Here is a 24,472-nt window from a genome sequence, read left to right on the forward strand (position 1 = left end):
CCCCTGACAGCAAAGTAGACTAACTGAATTGAGACGCAGATATTGATGTCACAGATATTGATGTCACATAGTTGAAAAACAAATTCATGAGCACTCAGTTTATTTTAGCTCAGTGTAAGACCTTCTATTGCGTTTCCTCTGCTCTGTCTGTGAGTGGGGAGAGATGACGGACACAAAGCATAGTGGAGGAGAGACACAGGTCACTCCTGTTACTATTCTTCAGCTGCTAAATACTCCGCCATATTCACTAGCTGCTTGCTAACTGTGTATGTCAGTAATTTGGTGCTTGGCAGGTCGTATGCAACAAGGTTATAATAAAACTGTCTGCTCTTGTAAGAAACGCCGAAAAGACCACAACAAAGAGCTGAAAGATGCTAAAACGCTCTGCAGTCCTGAAGATAACTGTGTAATTCTAGCCCCTTTCACATTAAAATCTTTTTTTAGTACAGCCTTAAAGTGAATTTACATCTCTTCTTTTATATAGTTTAGTACCTGAAACATGAATATGTTTTATTGCTCTCTTTGATATAATGGCTGTCCACATGCAACTCGCTTTGGAAACAAACTCAGCTTAGTGCATTTTTCAGCTGCTCAAACATGGAAAACTGTAAGTGAGTGGTTTAATCAATGCCAACTTAATGATGCCAGGTTACAACAGTGGTTTGAACAACTAATTGTCTCTAAAATGGCATTGCTTGCATTTCAAATGCCGACCAAGAGCAAAGCTGTATCACGCTGTGATAGAGCAGCAACTGTTGCAGTAGAGACACCAGACCTCCTATTTCTTACACTTGTTCAGACTGGTTTCCATGACACGAGTCTCCATGATGATTCAACAGTACCACTTGTTACCACATAGACTTGAAGATACACTGCAGACGTAAATGTGTTTTTGAGCTCAGAGCTAAATGACATGACCAACACAATAATACTTGTTTTAATATCCCAATTATTAACAAATCTACATGAATTGGTTGAACATTAAATGGGTTGAAAGGGGCGCTGAAACTAAATTCCTAAACCACCAAATTTTCTACCATTTAGAGACATCATCCACCCTTTCCTTCCCCTTCATGTCCTCAGACAAGCAGACAAGGCTGCTTTAGCCCCACTTGTCTCATATACACACGCACACCATGTGGACCACCATGCCGGCATTTCAAACAGCTTGGGACCACGGCGCTCCACACATGGTTGCTCCAGCTGTCACAGAACTGGTCACTTGTGCAAGCAGCTCAAAGTGTTTGGGATGACCTACACAACCAAGATAAGTAAGTTTTAGCAAGCTAATTGGTAAGTCCTATGTGTGTGTGGGATAAGGAGAGATGGGGGGGGGGGGGGGGTTACACTGAAATGATTCAGCACATACTGAAACACCTGCTCCTGAATACATCAGTAAAATCCAGGTGAACTGGTTTCAAACAGAAGAACTGCTCTTCATTTAACTCAATTTGTGTTGGTGATCTGCCACGGCTCTAAGCTTCATCAAACGGTACTCATGTTTTCAACATCACACTCCTTTTTCCCGGTTGCAGATGTCCTCTGGGTGAATCATAAAACCAAATGAGGGCCAGAGGAGCACTCATCTAAATTCTCTCCTTTTGATTGCAGCAGTCTGATGCAGAAGCAGAGAGATAATGAATGAGCCTGAGCTGTGTGATGAACCGTGTGTTTAGTTACCAAACTACTTCTTTCTCCTCTTTTGAAGCCACAAAGACACTTTCACAATGATTAATGATTTGCTGACCTACATCTTCAAAGTCAGAATTCACACTTAGTAGTGCCATCAAGATGTTTGACACTGATTTTAAAATGTTGCAGGAAGCCCTTTGCCCCAACTTCCTCTGTAAAATGGCCCTGCTTCAAGTATTTTTGCCCCTGCCTTGAGAAACAGCCTCAGCAGAGCACTGGTTTACAGGAAGGCGTGACACAATCAATTTGCAGAGCAACTGACACAATCAGCGCCTACATAAATCATATCAGCACAGCCAGGCCCCAGGCACCTGCTGAGGTGACAGTTTCATGGCTCTCAGCCAGAATGCAACCTGCCAATCAGCAAAGAGTGACAGTCACCACAGAGCAGGTACTCCACACTTTCACCACGATAGCTCGGTTAGTGGGGATTATTTTCAAAATGGAAACTGTAATGGTTTACGGATTACCTGCTGGAACCTGCAATCAGAACACTGGATTACTACTCTATACGATCAGAATAACAATAGGCTGTCTTTCATTTGGTGAAGCATCTTTCATTAGATTTTCCTGTCACATCCTGTTTTTAGTACTGTATATGCTCGTCTTTTTTTATAAAAGCCATTCTATGTAACCAGTTCAGTACCTGCTGTAAACCTGCCTGTTTGGAATGCACTGTTTGCTTGGCAGGTGATAACGCTGGCTGCAGCTTTCTTTCTGAAACTGTAAAGACCTGCTGCTGGACTCAGTCCACAGAACCCTGAAGCTGCTGCACTAAGAGCTGTTCACCTTCAAAGTTTGACCTCAGAGCTTGACTCAGTATGTAGATCCCTGAACTGGAGAGTCAGTTGTCGGTGCTGTTGTTGAGAACTTGCTGTTTTGTGATTGATAATGACACTTACCTTGATGATTCTGAGCTGCTGCTGCTACTACAGAGCACTATTGAACACATCACATGCCCAAATGGCACTAAATCTGACAGTGCACTTCCTCAATACACATACCAAGATGCAACGTTCTTGATGTGTAAGAGCCCGGTTCAGAAAGAGATCTGAAATTATTAGAGGATACAATAACTCTCCGTACTGAATTTTATTATAGTTAGCATCCTGTATAGGACTCAAATTTAATGAAATCAACAAAAGTAAAATTCTTAGTTGTGAAGAAAGTTATTTAAAATGCTTACCTGCTTATTCATGTCTATGTGGCTTGACATGACAGTATAAACAAAGAACAACTATCAACACATTTCCATTCAATCATTGCAAAGCACGGGCGCACAGAGAGTTAGAGAACCCAAACTATTCTAACGCTCTGCAAATGTTTTACCCTAAAGCAGCAGCTTCAAAATATATTTGATGTTACACTGACTTGGAATAGTGAGAATGGTGTCACTTTCACCCCCACTCTTCAACGTCTGTGAGACAGTCACATCTTAAATCATCAGAATTAGTTCCAGCAATTTTAAGATTAATGCGGAGCTATAGATCAGTCATTAAAAACTAGTGTTTATATCTGATATTGTTGTATAGATAGATACAATAACTGTTAAAATACCAAAAACACTAAAGAGTGTTTGTTATGGCTGCAGTGCTTCCTGGCTTTGTTTTTGTCTCTCCGTGAAAACCACTTAATTGTTCAGACACATAGTCCAACATAGTTAATCACCACAGGACGCTCCTGCTCAGTAAAAGTGACATAGTGTTGATTTATGTTAGTGTAAATTCACTGGTTGGTTTGTGAAAATGATTCCTGCTTCATCACAGCACGATACACCTATAATCCTGGTTAGCATTTGCAATTGATCAAAGAGGGGTTTCTTATTATTGTGAAAATGTGAAAAGCCTTTCTTTGCTTCCAGAGTCTAAAGTCATAAACGAATGACTATAGATATACAATAACTGTAGCAAATGGACGGAGTAAAAAGTGGTATTTTCCCCAGCATCTTGTGACTGCATAAATTGAAAGTGTTCACTGAAAGAGAAGGTACATTTACATAGTATTTATTCAGTAAGAGTTGTTAACCTATTTAGATTATGATTACAAGCGGAATAAATTTACATCCTTAACGTCACAGCAACCAACACGGTGCATCAACTGGAGTGACAATTTTCGAGACACTCCTTCGAGACACTAGCCTGCCAGTCAGCCTGCTCAGTCAGGTAATGTATCTGTGCTTACACACATGCACGCACACATGCATGCAAACTCGCGCACACACACACACAGTAAGAAACTGTCGCCTGCCAATCCGCTGTGACGGACAGGTTTGAAACACACTCCCTGTCACAGCAGAGGCAGCAGCACAGTAGATAGCAGCAGGAGTGAGAAACAATCGAGACGCTCTCTTTGTGCTCGGTACATTCTGTGATGATCACAATGTTTTACAAAAGGCTGAGGACCAGGCGGAAACAGCGTTGGTCCATCACGTCTGTTTCATAGGAGCTGGCTCACAGATAGATACCCTATGGAGAGAGCTACCGGTATAAAACACAGTGTATTATTTATGTTCAAACACCCTCAGAGACGTGTTCTCATTGCTGTAAACAATAGCTGCTTCTCCATCCAAGTACTCTATGCAAATTATAATGTAACAAATTAGAAAGGCAGAATGGATTGTTTCAATAATAACTTCAAATGGTTTTCATGTTTGTTTGACTTTACATTTAAAAAATCTGATGCTCAATATCCTCTAGTTCCATCTGAAGACAACGTTGATATTTTCTTTGGATATCTGAAACAATGATAAACAAACAGTAGGAGTTAATTAACTTAATGTTTTAAAACTGCATTTAAATCATTAATTAATCAAAACCTCTACAACAGATTCTTTTTAGGAAAAAGCATTAAAAATACGTCTTGGTGAGTGCTCCATTCATTTTCAGTCAATTTCATTTAGTTGCGGCTCTATTATAATTCACTTAATAGATGAGCTCTCATTCAGCAAACAACCACACTTACCTCATGCAGCAATCAATAAATCCACTGTAATAGCTAGCTTTAGGTAATGACAATATTAGAGGTTTCATTTTGCCTCCCTAATTAATTTGTGATCCATTATTACACAGGGTGAGGACATCCAGCGGGCTAATCAGCTAAGGACAATGTACATCTGCAGGGTGCAGTGATGTTAAACCGGGCCTACAGGGCTGCTTTTAATTCACCACTTGAACGGTAGCTGGACTTTGTAAACCTCCTGGTGTAAAGATAGTAGCTAATGAGAAAGGATTTGTGGTTTAGACAACTGATTTCATAACAATTTCATAACATTGAGTTGAAATTTAAAACCGGAAATATAATTTGATTACAGAAATCATCAGTCATCTTCTCCTAACCATAGCCAAATCATTTTAGCTGAAAACAGTCAATCACAACAGTGGAGGAAGATAAGGACAGGTCATGTAGGTTGTTAATAGTTAGCACCTTTTTTGATTTTAAGGTTGGGAGATCATAAGAAAAACATAATGTGCACAATAAAGGTTTGTTATTCTAAATGCTGCACGATGAAACATGGCTCACTTACACATCATTAAATGTGTCTTGACAGTGTAATAGAGAAGTGAAATGAATGAATGCTGCACTATTACAAAGAAGCCTCCCGAGAATAAACATTAAGTATTATAATTGTGCTAAATTGTGCGAAAGCAGCAGACTCATTTGGATAAATACCAGCTCTGGACCTTTAACCTGGGCAACTTGGCCTCTCTTTCATTTCATCCCCGTATTACCAACCTTGTGAATGTGGCGTGAGGGGGCTGAGGTTAACACCTACTCAAGATACACTCTGCGGATCTGTAATTAAAGATTTTCCTTCATTAGATGAAGATATGAAAATCATTATTACTTCTCAGATGAAGAGATTAAAAAAAAACAACCTAGCAACCCCCTGAGCAGGAGGTTGTTTGATTGAGCGGAGGAATTCAGCAGAACTGAGTCTAAAAACATGTTTTGTATTCATTATGTGTATTTATATAGAGATATTCTAGTCTTGATATCCACTCACAGCACTTTACAGTATAGTTTTAACCATTACACATTCGTACACACAGAATAGAATCATATTTAAATTAGAAAAACTTCAAATACAAAATGCTGATGTAAATCATATTAATTAATGTCCTACAGGCCCAACTTTACATGTCGTTAATGAGCTGACCTAAAGTCTGTCAGCACGATAGTTCGGGAATTTTTTGTTATATTTGCCCCCAAAACTAGTTCATACAACTGTCACAGCTAATGAGTATCACTAGTTAATGCAAGTTAGCTGCAGTAGCTAAATATAAGCCAAGAGCAAGCAAGGAAGCACTGCTTAGTGTGAAATGTGTGTACCACGTAATAGAATTCCATTAACATTACTACTATTAGAGTTACCTAAATAACTCTGGTAATTTTCATTGCAGTTTTCTTTGCAATTTTCATCACCCGTGGTGTACAGTTGCTCCAGATTTCTTATTTACTTGAAGGTGCTACCATCAATATTTCTTACACTGAAAATGATTCAAGCGGTCATGTATAAAGGAAAAGTTATGGAGATAAATGGAATACACAGACCATATAGCAGTTTAAGAGCCTGATATTAATCTCGACATATAGTGGCAATCAAAAGCCGAGCTTAAGTGAGAGTGAACATTCGACTTGTATTTATGTATGATAAGACTTGTGTGACTGTATATAAAGATGGACGATGTGACAACTTCCCCAAAGTGAAGTCAAAATATCTTGACCATTCTCTGTTGAGGAAGTGAAGACATGTCGTCCATCTTTATATACAGTCACTTGATGACTCTGAATGGATGCCCAGTGTCTGCTGGATGTCTAATTTAACAGTTTGATAACATTAGTTATGCCAACTTGAATGAATGTCAGTTTTGTATTTCAAACTTTTTTCCACATCGAGTGGCTCTTATTAAATCATTTGGTAATTTTGCACATTTATTCTTAAAATTTTGACATTTTTTTTCCCAACTTCTCCAGGCATCCATTAGTTTCCATTTATATCTGCAAAAACTAAAAATGCTCCTGACGTTTGTTTATGTTGTGTGATCCACAGTGAAATCTAAATTACATGTTCCCAGTAACATTATTGCTATGAGGTAATACAGCGCAGTCATTTCAAATTAAGCTGAACTTATACTGCATTATCGTATTTAAAGATCCTGGAAATCATTTAACTGACTGAAAACTGGAGGAAAAAATTACATCAAAAATGTTAAGATGGATTTGAAATAGATAAGGAAAACTACATGTATGCAAATGATTAAATTAGAAGTATACAGCGCATAGTTTGTATTTAATGATCTGTAAACATTCTTTTTTTTATTCTGAAACTCATTTTGTGACCATAAGTGACATTTGACTCACCACTAGAACACATTTTACCTGGATTTAATCTCTCTTCCCTGATGACCTGATCCGACCCATCCATCAGAACATAATCAACGATTGTTAACAGAAGTCATACATCCTTTAACACATGAATATCTTTGATTTATGCACACTCCAAGGATTAATATCATTACAGTTATTAAACCTGCGGCATAATAAGTTATGGAAATTCCAGCTCATGAAAGCTTCAGAAGGCTACCTATTAAAATCATCCATAATCGGCTCCTTAGTACACAGATAGGATGGATTTGTACCCGCACACACTGCGATACCAGATGGTTAATGTTTGGCATGAACCAACGGAGTGACAGGAGGTAAATTAGAACATTGACATATTGACATTAATATTGGCATGAATAACTGCAAGAAAACCAAAGGATTAAAAGGATAATTAGAATAACCATACCATACATGGCATATGCTAAACAGCATGATTCCTTTTTCAGCAGCTAATATTTAATGCCCAACACCAAAATCCCATTATTGGATCATTTTGATGAAGTGCCACTCGTTCTTGACCAAACCATCCACCATTTACCAAATGGTCTGAGCAGACAAGTGCACAGAAGCATTTCTTGATATTATGATAACATTTATAAAGGCAGCCATTCAACTGAAAATCCCTGTCTCCACACAAGACATGTAAATTAGTTTTCAGTCTGTGGATCATGTATATGTCAAATACATGCAACAATGGATATTGAGGGATGAGGTTTTCAAGTTGCAGTGCAATCATCAATGATAAACCTCCCCTCGACATTAAAATTGTGAAATGCACTGATAGATGCATTAAAGGTACAGTGTGTAGAATGTTGTGATATCTAGTGTTGAAATTGCATGTTGCAGCTGAACACCCATCATTTCAACCTCCCCTTCTAAACATGAAAAATAAAGTATGGCAACCATCAGTTGTCATTGAAACTCAAAAGGTGTTTAGTTGTTCCAGTCTGGACTAATGTAAAAAACATGGCGGCCTCTGTAGAGAGAGTCCCCTCGATGTAAATATAAAGTATTTAAATATAAAGGGCCTTTTCTGGGGTAAAGAAAACTACAATTCATACAATTTAGATGAAACGAACTAGTGAAAACATCATGAGGATTATTCTTCATTAAATTTCTGCCAATAGTTCCCTTGCACCTAAATTTTACACACTGGACCTTTAAGTACAGGATGGACCTTTTAGAATTTTGTAAGATATACTTTCTGATTCCTCAATAGGTAAATGTGTGGCAGTATTTAATTATATCTCACATTATTCAAATACAGCGCAGAATACTCACGAACAGCATCCAGGTTTTTGTAAATACTACCATAGTGATGTTTCATCGTTGTTATTTTTACCTCATGATTCAATTTGAAGCCTGGCAACATGCAGAAAAATTTAAAGTTGGGGACTTGTGCATGGAAAATAGGCAGGTCAGCAGTGAACCGTGTTCATCCTGTAATATATATTTTTTAATAAATCTCAATATGGCACAAGGAGCCATTAAGAATAGTTTTTTTCTCATCGAATGTTGGTACCACTGCTGTTTATTGGTCAGTTGGGACACCACTGTGGTGGAGACTAATATCTCAACAACTACTGGATGGGATCTTGCACGTAATTCGTGTTCCCCAGAGGCTGTACTTTGTGTTTGGTGCTAATTAATAAATCTCAACAGGCAGAACTAAGATGGCGAACTTATATATCCAGCCTCAATTTATAAAAAGAACAATTAAACAGTGGGATCCAATTAAAACTTCTACTCTTGTGCTGTTGCTATTGTTAGTTGGGATTCAGCAAAAAACAAATGTCTACATATTGTTTTGATTTAGCTGCAGGTCTAAAATATATTGTCATAAATGTTATCTTGTATGTATCGTGGTTAAATGTGCATTTCATTCTTATGGAATATAAAGCAGATCATTTCTCATGACTTCTGGAATACACTGCATTAAATCCCTGGTGCAATGATTGCTGTTCATTTGTATTAGGTGTGTTTCATGAGGTTTAGACAACAATAGTCACATTTATCATCAGAGAACAACCCTTTGTCGTCAGGTGAAAGCTGAAATTCCCTTTGCTGCCGCTTTGTTTGCTCATCTGCACACAGGAGACAGAAAAATCATTCTGAACATCTACAGCCATGTAGAAAATCTGTCTTCATGTGGTGTCAGTCTGTATGCAAATACAACTTCATTAGTTTTGGAGATGCAGAGATTGAGGTGAGGGTACAATGTGTTATATTAGAATGGAAGACACATGACAGTCCTATTTCCTTTGAGACTTCGCTGTTCACCGTCTTCTAATATATTAAACCAAATCAATTATCCCAAAGGCAAGATACTATAATAGGAAGCTGGGTGAGCATTTTTAAACAGAGTGTGCAGGCTGCTCAAATCCAAACATGCCGTGTGCAATTACAGTGATGAGGGCATTGAAATCCTGTAATAAAGACATGCAACATTATGATTGCAAACTGATTGAATATAATTAGCCATGGCTTTTACTTTGTTTTCTTGTGTCCTTTAATTAAAAGACTTTTCTTTTCACTTCGTCTGCCTAAATTCACACTATACAACGATGTTTGATAAGTGATTAGCCTGGTGAGGCCCACTAAGATAATTAATTGTCCAATCGTCCAAAATTGTGCTGCGGTTGCCAAGTGGCTTCCCCCCTTTACTGCCTGTATGACTATGCTGTCAACAACTCCGTGGTGCACGTATTCAATACATAACTAACCAAGAGTTGTGCTGCAGTTACACCTTCCTCTAGGAGTGCAGTATATACTTCTTCCTATGTTTGGCCTCAGAGTTGTGTCTTGACACATCCCCCTGCATTTCCACTTCTAGTCTCCAAACACACTGCCTGCCTGCAGTGAATATTAAGTCCATTCTCCTCTAGTGTCTCTGTGGGTGTGAGGCCTTGTCCTTGCAGAGCAGAGCGCACTCCACGCCTGACAAGGGCTCCGCTTTTATCACCTGATGCTGTGAGAGCCAAATGAGGGTTCGGCCATGTTCAGCCATTTATCATCCGCGATCAGTGAGCTGCCACAGGGGCAGAAAGGACCTTGGCTACTTGTTTGCGCTCTACTCCTGCCATTTGTTCTTTAAGTCCACCGGGTTTAGTGTCACTGTGGTCGACTGCATTCTCTGCTGGGAAAACAAGCATCAACACGGTGCCTGTGTATATACACAGCGGGGCTGGCGTCGGGGGCTTTTGTGTCTGCACACATTGCATCTCGCACATAACACTTGCTTCAAGGTAAAATTGATGATGATGATGAATGTGGCAAATATTGTTACAGAAGCGTTTAATCGGGTGCGTATTTATTCTTCATCCTAACATCCATTCTGTCTGCCAGCTGTTGTACAAAGCGTTCAGCTGAGAAATGTCTACAATATATAATGAATGGAGAGATTTGTATACAGAATAAAAAGTTCAATAACCTTAAACTTAACTGATGAATAACTGCAGAAGCTCACACGGCTTCCGCCACATTATTTTTATGAAGGGGTCGATGAATGTGTGCAAAAAAACCACCTCAAAGCAGCAGTGTTTGCATTTCAACTTCAATAAAAGGGTGGGTTGGAAGGTGAAATGGTTAGTTTCCCTCAAATTTTCCAAAATAAGGGGGTGTGTATAAATCTCCTTATACATGTTCCCTTTCATCCACCTCGTTCTGTGGCTCACTCTCTTAGTAATAGCTTGTTTGGACTCACCCTCTGACATATTCTCAAACCTTGTGTTTGTTCTGTCCTGGCTTGTCGGGACAAGAGTGCAGGAGTCATTTTTATTCATTGTCGGGGGGGGGGGGGTTGCACTTAACGCCCACTTCACTATTTCCTGAGCGTGCTCGAGAGAATATGCTGCTGTAAAGGTAAACAAGAAATGGTGTGAGGGAATTATTGTCTAAAATACAGCAGTATTTTTAGGTATGCTAGTTGTATGGCTGCAGAGATCGCAATCTCAGTCTGCTGGTCAAACTGCCACTTTGGTCCAGATTGAAATATCTCAACAAGTATTGGATGGGTTAGCTTGAAATGCTGTTACACATTCATGGTGCCCAGAAGATGAATCCCAATAACTTTTGTTCTCTACTAACTCTCATTCTCTGTAATATTGCCATTGAGTGTTCAGTTAAAACAGTCAAATCTCTTAACATCTACTGGGTGCATTTGGTGCAAACATTCAGGGTCCCCAACCTACCGATTTAGATGATTTCCTAATTTTTCCTCCAGTCCCAACATATGGTTGACTACTTTAGTATTTAGTAACATAGCTCTACCGCTATTGAATTAACACAACTTTCATGGTACCAAGAGGATAGATCCTAATTATAAAAGTCTGAACCTGACTAGTGCCATTGGCAAGAGATCTGTGTTTTTTCTCAACTCATGGACTGACTGCGATAAATGTTCTACAGATAATTAAGGTCCCCTGCGGACAAATTCCAATGAATGATAACTCAAAGTGGCTGAGTCTACTGCACCACCATGAGATTAATCTTTTTATTCATTCTTTGATATATCTCAACCGCTACGAAATATGCGGCTGTTGAATTTTGCTTCGACAATCTTGAGGATGTTGGTGAATCCCTGACTTTTCTTCCAGCATCACCATAAGAATGATGCTTTTTTTGGGTGTTGTCATAACAACTATTGGATAGATTATGTCATTTGGCTCAGACTATCAGGAGTTGTAATAACTGTCATAATGCCATGATTATTTTAAAATTTCAGGTTCAGTCATCTGGTACATGACCAAAAAATGAGCAAAAGTAATGACCCATCAGCCCTTGCTGCGCTTTATTCTGTAAGCATCAAAAAAACCAATGCCCTTAAGCTTCAAGATATTCAGCTTTGGCTAAATGTAATTGACGGTTGCCTTATTTCAAGCTTTGTATATGTCTGCACAGAAAAATTGGAAGATGCATGACTGCTGCTTTACCATCTATTATTTTCTCTCTCTCTTAATTGTAAATTCTACTTTACAGCTGTGAAATGTATTCTCAGCACAATGCGCCTTGTGAAACTTGTTTTAACTCTTGAACTGATGACTTACACCAGAGTCAACATGATATTATTATGAACATATTTTGCTAATATAACCTACTGTATATTTTTAGCAGTCAACCCGTCCATTTATACCCTTCTGAATTATAATAACAAAAGCCAGATGATTTATTCCTGCTCCTTTTGTAGTGCTTTCTTTTCTGGTACCTGTCTCCGGGAGAAAGGGGTGATGCAATAGCCTGATATCAACATCTGTGCCTCTGTGAAGACAGAGCTGCCCAGATAAGATGCTCACACGTGTACAGAGGAGGGCAGCAATGGTGGGGGGAAAGATATCCAGTACAGACAGATAAAGAGAATGACGTGAATTAAAGTGGCTGCTGCAAGAAATAGTATAGGTTGTAACTTCAGAATGAGCTCAACAGATATAAGACACTTTAGTGCAGAATCACTTCTTCTCAGGGCTCATGCTTTACTGCATGCATTGTCCACAGTGTGAACAGATAATCAGGTCAGGTACTTAATTAAAGAAATTAATTTTGTTGCCTCTTAACTCCTTTACAAGATATTTCTATAGGAAACAGCAGCTGTTTTGTTTCCTTATGTATAAATAGGGAATAATACGTAGCATCTAAACTTAATTGAGTTTTTGGCTAGTGTATTTAGTTTTAGTATTTTATATCTGCTGTAACCAGCAGACATTGGGATAATGAGATCATTTAGACCTTTGCCACTAATTCATTCAATAGGGAGTCATAGCAACAGCATCAGATATAATAAATCAGTGCCTAAGCAACTATTCTTGTCTTCCATGTATGAGATGACTGGGAGTATAAATACATATTTATAAATCTCTCTTAAGAATAACTATTGAATGTGTGGAATAAAGGGATAACAGTTTTTAGAGCACTTAAAATGATGGTGAAGTATTGTATACCATTTAAGGGGAAAGAATCCAAAACAAATGCAGCCCTAATTCATTCTTTATTATACTGTCCATGGTGTCGGGGCAAAAAAAAGGGTTGTTTCAGAGTTTAGTCCCAGGAGAGGCCCAGAATTCCTTGCAGGGTTCTCGTCTTGGCCACGATTCTCCTACAGGAGGCGTGCTGCGACACAAGGCATACGGCACTTGTCAAAACTTGTGGTGTCTCATCAATGAAGTCGTGGAGCAGCAACACAGATGCTGGTTGAGGTCTCTGTCCTGGAGAGACTAGCTAATCACAGTCTCTGTGGGGAACAGCAGGGGTACAGTCTGTCTTCTAATACTCTATCTGCATACTTACACACAAAACAGACACACACACACACACACAATGCCTATACTTGTGCACAGTCATGCACAGAGGAGGCAGACACCCCTTCACACATTAACATGTCATGAAGTGCAGGATGTAATGGAGGAAACATGCGTGTTATTTCCCTTCCAGCTGCGTCGATTTCATTTTGCTGCCACTATGTTTTCCCAAATATAGAAGAGACAGTCTTGGTAAGTGAATCCAAATACATTAGTCTTAATAGGCTCATTGCATCTGCAGTGGTGTAACACAGATGTTATGGTGTGTTATTCGTCTACTTCCAGAAGTAGTACAATTGTAGTACAATTTCCTGGTTTTTGGAGGTAATTTTCATGTAAGTGAGCAATACATACGTATCTGTAATTTAATATGAAACATTTCACATAACTAGACTCAAGTGTAAATACCTTTTTTATGCTAAAAGGCACAGAAACAAACATTTGTTTTGAAATAAGAAGACAGTTATGTCCTTTGTAGCATTCAATGAAGCATTCAGGTTGTGGAAATGTTAAAAAACATGACATAAACTAGAAGGGCCCTCAGAGAGTGCATACCTCTACTAAGGCTGATTGGCCACTTTATCAACATATTGCATTGAGATTAGATACTGATCTGTACCAAATTTCACTTAGGCTAGTTTCACTTAGACAGTGTTGTCCATCTGTCCCACTCTGTGAACAAGATATCCCAAGAACGCCTTGAGCTTATTTCTTTAAATTTGATTTAAAGCTGAACATTAGATTTTGGTGCTTCAAGTTCACTGTGAACTCAATAATAAAAAAAAAAATTGCCTGTTGAACCAGTTAATCAAGGCATCCTTTCAAACTCGGTACAAATGTTCACTTAAAGGTACAGTGTTTAGAATTTAGTGATATCGAGTGTTGAAGTAACATGTTGCAGCTGAATACCCCTCACCTCGTCAAAGGTCAAGATGGGTTCGCAAAACATGACCTTGGATCTTGAACATGACTTTTAAAGTCTGCTTGAGGAAATGTCTTGAACAGTTGTCACTTGAAGTCAAAGATGAACTTATAGATTTTAGTGGTTAAAGATAAATGTGAGGGCTCATAGGAATCTGGAATTTTTTTTTATTCAGACTAAATCTGTACTAGTAGACGGACACATACAATCACAGGGTGGTGATTCTAATTTTCGTCATTTGATTTAATAAAGAAATTTGCAAAAATGTAAAAAAAAAGACACAATATAACAGAAAAAGAAGAAATATATCCCGGATCCGACCCCTTCTATGAGTCTGCTCCAAAAGTTACTGGCTTCTTTCTTGACCCATACCCCACCTTTTTAGCCAGTTAAAAGAAAACTGGTCCACTAGCGTTTGCATAATCATCCAAAAAAACAGACAAACAGAACAGTTATGTCACTTTGAGTTTGCAACGTTTTGTTCGGCCCATTCTATTGTGTATGCAGGTAGTTGCCATTTGGTTTTCTACAGCTTCCCAGCTGAGGTGAGGTGGTTTGGTGTTTTTTTTTTTGGTTGTCAGGGTGTCCTGTTGGTTTTCTAGGGCATCAGTGGGTATAGTGGTTAAGTGCTTTCTGTGGTGTTCAGGGTCGTCCATTAGGCACTTACAGTCCTGTGCCAACATCTCTTCCACTTTGAGTCGTCCTCGTTTCCTTCAAATGTTACAATTTGAGACTGTCCTCCCAGAGTGACAGCAACAGTCATTTCAGTAAGTGCTGCAAAACAACATATGTTGACGCTCAAGTGACAAAGCACTTTAGTTGGCATACTAATTATAATGGGTAAAAAAGAGTAATGGGGAGTCGGGTGATGTTATTACAGGGTGTCAAAGTCTGCACAGCGAGTATGGGTCAGGTTGGATGGATGGGTCAATAAATTCTTATCAGAAGGTTCCTTTACCATTTTCTTTGGTAGGCATTTAATCCCAAACCACAGATCAGTAACTGTCACTATGTTTGTTCCAGAGGGCACAGACAAACAACCAGTTTAGGCATTCAGTTTATGACAGTAATAGCTATAAAATTTCATATAGTGGTAGCTGAAAGTGAGATATTATGTTATAAATATTCCACTAATGTGGTTACGCTTTCTTCAGCATCTGTCTGTCAGTTTGCAGGATTACACAGCAATTACTGGACAGATTACCACAAAACATGTAACGATTGTAGTTGTGTAGTATAGGTCAGGGAAGAACCCCTTTATAATGTTGTTGCGGATCTGTGAGCAGATCCAGGATTTCTTTTTCACTTTCTTTAATATTATTTGTTAGGGTATTATTTACACTGATTTCCCAGAGAGAGAGGAGTGATATTTACGAGTGTGTGAATTTTGTACTTCTTGGTTAATACTTTTATATGGTGGTTCTGTGAGTTGCAGATTGAGTTGAACATTTATGACATTTTATTGTCTGTGGTTGAGGGGAATGGGTCATGAGGAGCCTTTATGCTTACGTGGGTGCAGTCTGTTGCGCCAATGGTCAACTAGCCAATGGAATAACATCGTCTCTTGACGGGGACATGTTCTGAAAGCTGTGAAAAGTGGACCTGTATTTAAGTTTCTACGTTTTTGTTTTCCAAACTTAAAGCTCAAGAACAAACCTTTACACTGAAACTGCAAATTCTGTGACCATTAAAGGTTGAGATATAATATCAGCTAAAATGTTGTATAATTTGATGGTTTGAGGTAGATTTTGTTGGCATTTCAAAATGTTCAAAAGCCCACAAGGTCCCTTGAGATTATGCACTGCAACAGTTCGCAGTCCCCCTTAACAGTACAGCCCTAAAACCATGTTTAAACGACAAAATTATATGTTTATACATCTGTCCTGCAATTTTTTTCCACTGTGCAGTCAAAAAATAATGTGTCCCATGAAAACATTTGTGTGAGGTCAAATCAAGTTGGAGGATTTTCTCAGGTTGTCTGTTGTATCATTGTGCGAGTAAACCAAACTAGAGGGCAGTAAAGGTATATAGGGGCAGTACAAACCATCTCAATGTGATCTATTTAGCAATAAAGACCACACTCATAGAAAATATAGTCATCATAAAAACAGGAGAATGGCAGATATGACTTTTCAATCACACACACACACACACACACACACACACACACACATACACACAAACACATGCACCTCAGACTGTTTCGCTCCCACTCATGAGGTTCTTAGCCACGATCACTCATCAGAATTTAATATTGCACAATGTAGGGGGAGAGGGTTTTATTTAGACCACAGGGGCCAAGGAGGATCATCCAATTTTTAGGAAATGAAACTGAGTTATTTGGAGGATTTTATATTAGCCTTGGATACACAGAACGAGTCATTCCTTAAACGTATGACTCACCATGCAGAGGCGGCTATCTGTGTACACGAACTTAACCTGGATCTGTAAATTCTCGTATCTCATCCCTGAGTCATGGGAAAGTCACAGCTGTTCATTAGTCTCACCTTATGATAAATGTCTGGCCAGAAAGCCACATTTAGTTATCGAATACTTTACCTGCACTCTGTGATCAATACTTAATTACACCATCTTATTCCTGGTTTGATGGATTATTGGTTGGAATAAAAGGATTTGTTTTAGTAGTGAGAACAACCCAACAGGCTTAAGACAGAAACTGTTGGAGTGATCAGTAACAATGCATCATTGCTCCGCAGTCGATGGTAACAAAGTGCCTTGAATCATGCGTAACGACATTAGAGGAGGAGAATAGGAAGGGACAGCAGATGCTTAGTTTGTTAGCCAGGCTGCTACTGAAGTAACTGTGTCAGCCAGGCCACCACAATGCTGTAATGTGCTTGGCAAAGAGGTGACGCAATTAATAATCCTGATTCAAAACATGTGCTTATGTTTACAGACTGAAAGTTAATTTGAGGAAACTGTTGGCAAAGAATTGGTGTCGCCTAACTCTTTAACAAAAAAAACATGAATAACAGTGTTTCATTAACATTTACTTTTAGTAAACTGATTAGCTTTATTCATCCATAAGGACGCTGTATTAAAATTCATGCTTTGGCTGGAGAAAATAAACTGTTGTCTAGTAATGGCAAACATCTCTCAATTTTAGCCATGACTCGAGACTTTGGTCCAGACTGACATATCACACCACTTATGTGATGGATTGCAATGGAAATATCATCAAGGGTCTAGATGATGGAGCCCAACTTTGGTAATCCCACAACCTCATTACCACATTAACAGTCTTAAGCGAAATGTCCTGACAACTATGGGATGGATTACTATGAACCATCATTCATGTTGCCCAATGGATAAATCCCTGCCACTCTGGTGAAATACAATTTGGGACTTTTTCTTGTCATGCATTGATTTGTAGATGAAGTAATTGTGAAATTGTAATGAGCGTTTTTCTTTCATCCATCTTCAAGAAAAAAACACAAATTTGGTGGAATGCAATCAAGTACATTACCATTACCACTGCCAAATGAAAATAATAATAATAACACATTTTATTTCATGGTGCCAATACATCATATATAAACACAAGAATAATAAAAAGTCAAACCAAACATTAAAATCTGATTGACCTTTGGTTTTGCCTTTGAAACTACATTCCCTGGAGCCTCCGCTGTTCTTTATGGTAAGTGCAAATTAGAAAATGTTAGCATGCTAACACCTGCAAACATCGACATGTTAGCATTTAGATCACAGCACCACTTTGCCTAAATGCTGCTTCACACGGCTGCTGGTGTTGGCTGTAGACCTGCTGGTCCCATCTGTCACAGTAAACGAAAAATGCCATGGACGCTCCCTTTGCATGGAAATAATGTGGTATGAGACTTTAATTAACTCTACACTTACCCCGAGAAGTGTTCAACCTTCAGAGCCTGTCACAGTCTGTCACACAGAGTCTTTCTCATTTTCTGTACCTAAATCCACATTTAATTAGCTTGATATGGATGTGATGCCTCCCAACACCCTGTGAATAACATCCCCAGCAAATATGAACAAATCACCACTTAAAGTTAAGCTACAGTTGACATTATTTCTCCCATCAACCTGTCCTTTCTTTCCCTTTCCTCAAGGACAGAGGCGGTGTTAATAAGACTCATTTAGCACAATGCAGCAAATGACGGCTCACCAGAATGCAAAGATAATGAGATAATAAAATTGCTTTGAAAGAGATAAACATCCAGTAAATATCGCTCTGCTGTCACAGGTGTTTAAAGTGTGGAGTCTGTTTAATCAACTCGCATCAGCATTCACAATGCAATGCGTCCTTTGGAATTTAAACTAGGCTGAAGGATGCGGCTGATGGTTGAAAACACTCTACTGTATATTATGAAAAACAAGCAGGAAATGATGTCAGTGTTTCACAGAGAAAGATATGTCCATCCACAAAATCATATTAGCAGTACAAATAGCGGGCCATACTGGGAATCGAATTTCTCAGATGCTGTCATCATGTGTTCTGCTCGATCGTTTCATGGGGCGTGTGCTATGAGCTTGGACCACCGATAGTACATGTTCATCAAAGGGAATAAATGAAGATAATTTTGAGTCTTGGCAAACGGACTGGCAAATGTCACGAACATGATGCAGTTGTAATTTGCCAGGGGCTAAACACCCATGCCCATATCAGATGTATTATGGATTAAAGACATATGTCTGTTTGTTTTCTCTCATAGAACAACGTGATTGATTTATATTTAAAAAAAAAGAAAGAATAGTTTTAATAGAGAATTTGCGTGTGAATGTTTGTGGCCTTGCAGCAGTATGTTGGCAGCTGCAGATATACTGCATATCTCGTGTTTGGAAACCACGGCAATTATAGCGGAGCTGTGGAGACTGGAGGCTGATAAGTTTACCTTTTATGCTGCCTTGCCCGTTGAGTACTGAAATTTTCCTTCATCGCTCATCACGAGCCAAAGAAAATCACCAGGCGGGCCACACTCCCCCCACCTCACTGAGCTCTCCTGGAGAAACCTATCAAGCAGTCAGCTCCTATCGAGTCAATAGATTTTTAGCAACCACGGCTACGCTTGTCAGCTTTAGCTGATTGCCTGACATATTTCCTCAGTGTCTCTTGGCTCACCTACAGTTGTCAGTTCTCCAGACATGGCTGTTGAAGTCATGCCCCTGGTTGTTCAGTTAATTCCCCATACAGCCTGTGTCTTTTTTTTCTTACCTGGACTCTGGCCAGTTCTGTCAGCGTGGATGTCTCCATTGCCCAGAGTGGTCTGTCTATCTGGCTTTGGCCTTGGTGCATTAGATTTTCTGTCTATGTCCCTCTATTTCTCTCATGGGTCCCTGACCTCTCTTTATTTCTCTCTCACTCCCGCTCTTCCCCTCTATTCAATCTTTTCCTCTTTCATCCTGCTCTATTTTGCCACTTGGCGCCTCTTGCACAACTGCCCTTTCCCTTTCAGAACTGCAGCGCTCCCAGAGGTGCTATAGCCAAACAGCCAGCAGTGCCATATCACACAATGTCAGACATATGGAGGAATGCTGTGCCCCAAAGCTGGATGACTTCACCTCACCAGCAAAAAAACCAACTATGCATAACTGATAAAGACACTGTCGCTGTAGCAAACATTTAGACTGTTTTATACGAACATCTGACTTTCTCAAATTTGTCCTCTGCCTTACTGTATTTTCTCTGAAAGTAGCTGTCTAGATGCAAATCGATAAAGTAATTTTCCCCCAGACCCATTGTAATTAACAATCTGCCATGTGCGCTCAGGGGAACTGAAGCCTTTGAATAAAAGCGGCTTCCAGCTGCAACTGAGAGCATTGTGATTTAAGAAGTTAAAGACAGGAAGGCGAGAAGAGCTCTATATGAGTGAACATTTAACACAGACAACACGCTCCTTTCCATTGCTTGCTAGACTCTATATCCTTAAGACTGAGTTCTGCTGACATAAAGTGCTAATGTCTGAATTTAAGTAGAGTACACAGGACGTTTCCGTGTGCAAAGATAATATTGGAAGTTTACCTTATAAAAACATAAGAACACTCAAACTGAATCTCATCATTTAGTGTCTTAAAATTATTGTATGTATCGTCAACCAATTAGTTGAGATAGAATGGAAACTCTATATCTTGTATTTCTAATTGAATCAGCATCTTTTTCTTGTCATCCAATATGTCAGTTTTACATTAGAGTTTAGAATTGAGCAATACTATAATATTATGAATTGATTTCCTGAGGAATCATACCATGATAATCAGTGCTTATTTTTAAATGGACAGCAGTATTCAACCCGATCAAGCTGCTTGTGTGAATAACAGCATTTTCTGATTACCCTACATCTGAATAAAGTCATACTCAAATAAGCAATAATCGACTTAAGATGAAATGAATGCGAAGTATTCTGACCTCAGTCACATTATGTAGACATACATATATGTCTTATAGCATCATAACATCCAATTTGTATATTTTGTGGCCTAAACTAACAATTCCAAAGAACAACAAAAAGCAAGAACTCTACAAAGAGTTGTATTATATTATATGGTATTATCCAGTGCATGAAAACAATTTGCTCATGTGATTTTTCTATATATTTGACACAACAATCTACCTTGAAGTTCCAGTTTCACTTGTTCTGGCGCTTTCAACCTCATGGCACAGACGCTTCACACAAATGTTGCATTATTTTGACAACTTCTAGAAGTTGGGTCATTTTGTAAAAACTAAAGAATCTCAAGGTTCAGACTCAGTATGACGAAGACTGCGCTTGATGCTTCCAGAAGCAGTGAGTAAATAGACCTTGAGTAGAGATTATTGTTGTTAGCTGCTGTTACCAAGGTCAAGAATCGACTGCCCAGATTCATTTGGTATATTGATGTGAATATAGATACAGTACGAATAAATTCTTTTTAATATTACAATATAGATTTTTTTTTTATAACTTCATAGCTGTGGAATTCTACTCATGTACTGCATGCCTACTGAAGCACTGTCTCTACAATCAAAGGCAGTGGTGTAGTGTATGAACTTTTGGAATGAATGAGGGGAGCGCTTATTGACAGGTAATCAGTGTGATTATCCCAGAGACAATCTAAATCAATCCTAATCACTCCATCGATAAGGAAAAACACAGCAGCGGTATTAAGCCATCTGCCAAACATACACAGCTCACTTAACCTGCATTAAATATGCTCTACGCTTAAAATACACTGATTAGGGTAATTCAGGTAAAAGCTATTATCCCTCACTTTGCCCAATTAAATCCATGCCAATCACTGAAGAGGAGGCAGGGGGATGTATTGTGAAGCTGGTAGGTGATTGTGCAATAAAGGAGGCTCAATATAAGAATAAAATGTCCTCAATCTTTTGTGCATCCAGTGGACAGTCCAGGTTATCGGTCACATTTACATTATGTCGGTGCTGAACTGCATATTGTTTACCAGTGTGAAATGAACTGACCGTGACACGCACACACACACAAACATAACCCTCTTAAAGCTAGCTAGCTGAAATGTCCTCACTCTGTAAGTTAGTATCAAGTACACACACACACACACACAAAACACAGAAATTGCATTCCATAAAATATTTGATTTCATTTGTTTATTGGTAATAATGATCTGCATGTGACCTGTGCCACTAATAAGTCTATGGATATATTTGTGAAGCCATGACTGCAATTACAAACAGTGGCTACAATCATTTGGTTTCATTTGTTCCCATTGGGAATTATAAGGCTATTAAATCGGAACTATATTGACTCTGAAGGGCGGCTGAGAGAGCCGTGACTGTGAAGGATTATAATGCCTCAGCTGGTGTTTGTGTGTGTGTAGGTTTAGCTTTCATCATTGACATGAGGGATGATGGGATCTACAGACAGTCTTGCATTAACGGCCTGTTCCACCTGGCAGCATGGCAAAGAAAAAAACAAAAACAAGCTATACCCTCTTCCACTGTTATTCTCATCTTATTGTACGGACACTGAAGGGCATTACTTTCTCTCTCCTAACATCCTCACCTCTCTTTGTGTTTTTTTGTTTTTGCCAGGCTGACTGCTGATTGGCAGTTTGATGGAGTGTAATACATCAGTGTGATGACATGAGATCTGGCCGTGCACACATTTGATGCCTCACTCTCAAACCATGCAAGGGGAAACAACAAACACCTTCCGTGACCAGGCACCTGGGCCAACACATAAACAAGATACTCAACGTCTCCAGGGGTAACTGAGAGCAGCAGATGAGGCAGGCAAGTGCTGCGCTTGTTCACTGATCGATGCCATACATAGTGCATGAGTTCGCTAAGAACTATGGGTAGAAGTTCAGAGAGAAGCGGTATTGAGATGAAGTTGAATAAAGGTAAAATATAGGAAGATATGTGTGCGTTTGTGTGAGCGAGAGAACGCCAGAGAACGGGTTCCTCATCTCAGACAATAAAATGTGATGTTAGCTCAGATCGATCTGCTTTAAGCAGCAATATTAAAAGTGAAAACAAAAACATCTGGATCACCACGATGTCCTAGCACAGAGGTTTGATTTCCTCCAATAAATACCTATAAGCCCTGGCCATCGCCGAGCTCTCAGAGAAAATAAGAAAAGAGAAAATGTCCTCATAAATATTAATCTGTGAAAGGCACAGATATTGTGCCCTTCACAATTATTCATGCTCTCTGGAGCATGTTTGTTAAGAGTAAACAGTATCCTCCTGTTTACCTAATGCAGAACATTCAGTAGGTGGGAGACCATTATTGATTCCTTCATATTCTATTCGTGAGCACGTAATTAAACACGGTCAGCGACGGAACACATTCTTCTTTCTCTTTCCTTCCTCTTCCTCCTGAGTACACGTCCTCACAATTGCATTCTTAGAATTTTTTTTAGCAGCAGGGCCTTGGTTCACTTGAAATTAAAGGTGGAAAGCAAGTTAATTTCACAGCATTTTGCCTCATTATCAACACTGTGGGGCCTGTAAATATACAGCGGTTGGCCTCTGCCTTTGTGGCTTTGTTTTTTGGGGTGGGTAATATATTATCTGCTTGATAAAGTGTAACAGAATCATTAAGAGGCAGAAAATAACCTAATTATACTTTTGTCGACTTTATGCGCTATTACTCTCCAAGAAGTATTGATTATAGTGCTCTGGCTAATAAATCTTATACTTTTACTCAAATACAATATAATCCACTCAGATAAAATGTGTTGGTATTTTATCTATTTTATAATTTTTATTACAATGTATTTTAAAGGTAAAGGCTTTCTGTCAGGGAGTAAGGTGAGGTAGAAAAAATTGTCTGCACATTGAGGAGGTCATGGTAGAATGTAACCAGCAGATTGTGGTTTGAATCCTGCTTTAATTTTTGACTTGGTTATCTTATTATTATCAGTTTAAATCTAACAAATGCAACCAAAAGTCAACAGTTTGCTGCCAGTGTGACTTGACCGGTCAGAAACCAAACATCGTTCGAAATTATCGTCTGAATATGGGTCAACCTGCCTGGTGGGATGTCCTCCGCAGTACAGTCTAGTATAGCTTCTACAGAGGTGATAGGAATCACTCTTCATTCAATAGTGTTTACTCACTGTTGGAATCATTATTCTCACTCAAACAGGAAAATATGTCCCTTGAAAGTAAAAGCACTAGAAGGGAGCTCTGAGAGTGCATACCTCTACCAAGGCTAATGCCCTGTCTTGCCATGTCAAAGCAGTGTTTCCTATTGATTATCTAGACTGTGGCGATCATGCTTTAGTCCATCAAGTTCTTATCGTCAACAGCTCTGCAATGGACCATGGAACATGCATTCATTCTAAGATTGCTGTACACCACTTGACTTGGCTTCTGTGCTTCTCTTTCCACTGGGGCACATGGCGAGTCACCAAGTTACTAAACAGGCATAGTTGGGTCAAGTAGATGAGTTGAGTGTGCCTCATGAAAATACCTGTTCACTTTTGCGCCACTGTGTTTCCCATCGTTAGCCAACAAAAACAGTAAATAGAGCCCCATGTGTCATTGATTTCAGACGGACGCATTCAATATTTACTTCTCCTGATTTTTTAATAAAATAAAAAGTAAGAGGCATTTTCTCAGTTGTTTTGCTTTTGTATTTTTGGTGTTGAAAAGATTAGAAAAAACACCTGCTACCCTCCGTAATCATTAAATGCCAAGTGTTGCTTTAACAACAGCACCATGCTCACC

At 39.0% G+C, this 24,472-nt stretch overlaps 1 long non-coding RNA gene across 1 annotated transcript in view; it reads left to right on the forward strand.

Moving 5' to 3' along the window:
- LOC109632433 (uncharacterized) overlaps nucleotides 1–24,262 on the forward strand; it is a 65,149-nt gene extending 40,887 nt beyond the window's left edge. Inside the window, exon 3 of the long non-coding RNA XR_002202916.2 lies at nucleotides 22,328–24,262. This is a non-coding gene — a long non-coding RNA (uncharacterized lncRNA). The remainder of the gene's footprint in view (nucleotides 1–22,327) is intronic.
- The last annotated feature ends 210 nt before the right edge of the window (nucleotides 24,263–24,472 follow it).

Source organism: Paralichthys olivaceus, chromosome 19 (assembly GCF_024713975.1).
Source record: "Paralichthys olivaceus isolate ysfri-2021 chromosome 19, ASM2471397v2, whole genome shotgun sequence".
Lineage (NCBI taxonomy): Eukaryota > Metazoa > Chordata > Actinopteri > Pleuronectiformes > Paralichthyidae > Paralichthys > Paralichthys olivaceus.